Below are 3,748 nucleotides of genomic sequence, written 5' to 3' on the forward strand. Positions count from 1 at the left end.
AGTGATTATACATTGTCATTTGAACTATATCTTAATTAGATACATGAAATTTTCCTCTCTTCTGCTCTCTCTCTCACACACGCAAACACACACACACACGTCCTGTCGGTCCCCAGATCCCCTTGTTGTCCTTTTATTAATGACACCTCATGTCTGCGGTGACGACGTCAGGCAGGAAGTGAGAGGAAGGATGACTAACAGACTCTGTCAGAGCCCTGCTGTGAATTTATTGGGGTACGGTGGCTGGTGTTTGGTGGATGATGGGGTCACAAGGGTGGTGAGGGGGGGGGGGGGTCACTTGCTGTCCTGCTCGCTCACCTCCGCTCCTGGCTGCGTGATTAATAGTCAGAGCCTCTGAATCAGCCGGAGGGTCTGCGGCGTTGAGGAGTCGCAGAGGCGGAAAAGAGAAAAACGAGGTGGGAATTGTGTTTGGAGGAAAAATACAACCCTCTGTCGCTCTTTTACTGCACAGGTCGTGACCAAATGGCGTTCTGTTATGATTGGGCCTTATGGGGTATTTTGTCTAGCAGCTAGCAGCAGCGAGGTGATGATAGCCTCTGAGACAGAGGAAGTGAAGTGGTGTGACGCTCTATCAGCAAGACTGTACGAGAACACAAGCTGAGTGTTAATCCGCTGCTCTGACCGGAGCTTGTATTGTTTTTAATTGTGCTGTTACAGGATACAATTCAGACCTCACACACAGAGTCATCATCAGGGGTGGAAGACGTAATCAGATCTTCTGCTTCAGTGAAAAGAGCAATACTAAAGTGTGAAAATATTCTGTTACAAGCAAAAGTCGCACAAACAAAATCTTTCAAAATGGACTTAAAGTACTGATAACAAAAGTACTGATTATACAGGATGGCCCATTTCAGAATCATATAAATTATACTATTAGATGATAATTATTGATTCACTAATGTGTACATCACTTTAATGTTTCAGCTGGTAAAGGTGGGGTGAATTTAAATTACTTTATATACTGCTGGACAGGTCAACATGTAATTACATATCATTTATTAATTGGATTAATACTGTATTAATAATTTGTAGTGGTATAGAAATATACAGTTTTATAAAATGGAAATACTCAAGTAAAGTACAAGTACCTCAACAGTACTTGAGTAAATGTACTTTCCACCACTGGTTATTTTCCAGGTCTCCCATCATGCATTTGTCCTGTATCTATTTAGAATTAATACTGCTGATTATATATTTTTGACTGATTGTTGAATATATTTCTGTCAAGTGTAAAGCCATGTGGCTTTTTAGCCAACCACAACTTATTACTCTTCAGCAGCAGCACAATTTGTGCAAATACTAATAACTGCTTTCAGAAATAAAAAACTTGAAACCACTGAAGTCATCAATTAAAATAAGGTGCTCTGGTAGATTCTTTGTCAGTTCATAATGCAGTAGGTGTGGGAATCAAATCGTAACTCACGATATAATGCTACCATGATTCCTTGCTCATGATAATGATGGTATCACAATACAGCGAATCTGCCATACTTGATACATCGCAAGACAATCATCGATGATACATCCCGAACTGAAGAAAATAAAATACCCCTAAAAAAGCAAAAGTGAGGAATTATGTATTTACTCTGCATTGTAGTGTCAGATGCACAGAATTTCACAACTGAGATGAAACACTGTACAAGAAAGTGCTCAGAGTCTCAGTTTAGTGCCTCTGTAAAAAACGTTTGCCCCAGCCCAGTCGCCAGTAGAAAATGTTGGCATTGTTTGTTTCTGCAAACCATGGATAGGCTACATTTGTACGTTTCATATGTATCATATAAATGTTTGATAAAGACATGTGGTTCTTATAACCTATACAGTATATGAGCTGAGTATCACTGTGAAGAGGGGATGGTGGAGATGGCTGCCAAGCTGCAGACCACTGTTTTAGACCGACAAACCATAGAAACAGTCGTTTTCAGCGAGACATCAACAGTTTCTCCAGCTGGGATTTTGCCACCAAGTTGCTTTTGTGTTTGAACATAACCACATAGTAACCTCAGTGTTGTTGAAATGTAAATAAATGCAAAGTCTCAACATACTCGCTGCATAATAACGCACAGATGTTCCATATCCATGGTATGCAGAAATGTACAACGCCATGTTTTATTCTGGCATTGACTTGGTCGCCCATGTACTTAACTTAAACAAGATCGTTCTTGCATATCCCCTAGTCTGTGTATTTTGTTCTCCTTATCTGTGTTGTAAAAATCGAAGCGGGCCCACACTTGGGTGTCCAAATCCGCACATCCTGCCATTTTCCTCCTGTGAGTTTCTTCACCACAGCAGGTTAACTATCTTCTGTTGATTTTAACCTTTGACTCTAGTGAGTGAAAGTGGTGGGTGAATCTGTTTAGAGGGCCTGCGTGTTTTAATAAAATATCAATGTTTGGAGCAAGTGTATCGCTAACATCTCGCAAGAGGAAGTAAGATTCCTGTATCGATATTTTGCCCCACCCCTTTAATACTGCATTAGTTTTGGTATGCATAGGGCACGTGTACCTGTAAAGTTGATAGGGACAGGAAAAGACCGGAACATTTTCCTATCAAAGTTTTGTTTACTTTTGTTTTTTAAAATAGTCGAGTCCTTTAATAAACCCTAAGCCTATTTTATAGGCCTCTGATCGAAAATTGCATATCCATAATGAAATGAATATATCTCTGCAACCACAAGGTCTATTTGAATACTTGAATACTTTTGGTGTCATGGTAAAGGGAACACTTGTGAGATTTGTTAAGATGTGTAAATATCAGTTTATGTGTTAAATGTGAAGAGTAAATGAAGATGGCACACAGCACAAATAAATATTTTGAGGTTCGCCTAAAAGAAAAAAGAAAAAAAAAAAGCATTTTTGGATGAGTATCCCTTTGGAATGATGCAGCAGCAGCTTTAAACCTCTATCACATCATAGTACAATATGTGAACATTAACTCTGCAAAGGTTGATTCTGATAAAGTGAAGCAGAGCAATATAAGAGACGTTTTAGTACAGAAAATTCAGGCGAGCTCTCTAAAATTGCTCCATGTTTGCATGTGATTTTTGTCATGTACAATCCTATATCTTTAATTTTTTGTTTCTGTAAATCCCTACTGATGTTTAGGGTATACACATAGAACTGTCTGTTTCGTTTTTTTACTCTATTTCCTAGGGCTGCCACTAACGATTATTTTCACTGTCGACTAATCTGTCGATTATTTCTTTGATTAGTCGACTAATCATTTCGTCGAAAAATGTGTGAAAATGTTGAAAAATGTCGGTCTGTCTCGCCCAAACTCCAAAATTACGTCATCTAATGTCTTGTTTCATACTCACGCCAAAGGGTTTTAGTTCACTGTCACAGGAGAGTGTGTAAAGCTGCCAATATCTGAAGGTAGGAAGCTGCAGTAAGAGTATTTTGGGGTACTTTTATAGTACTTTTCTATGAAAAATGACTCAAACCGATTAGTCGACTACTAAAATAGTCACTGATTATTTTAATAGTCGATTAGTCATCGATTAGTCGACTAATCGTGGCAGCCCTACTATTTCCCACTCCAAACTGACCAATATGCACCTACTACATTTGAACCTGAATTTCTATTCTGAGCTTCGGAGGCCCGTATCTCCATGACGGCTTGGCCGATTTGAGTGAATGACACCTCGTTTGATTCGTTAGAGCCAATAGAATGACGCTATACCCACCAAAACGAGATTGACAGCACTGTAAGCCAATCAGAGTCAGCAGAA

Source organism: Epinephelus moara, chromosome 7 (genome assembly GCF_006386435.1).
Source record: "Epinephelus moara isolate mb chromosome 7, YSFRI_EMoa_1.0, whole genome shotgun sequence".
In the NCBI taxonomy this organism is placed as follows: domain Eukaryota; kingdom Metazoa; phylum Chordata; class Actinopteri; order Perciformes; family Serranidae; genus Epinephelus; species Epinephelus moara.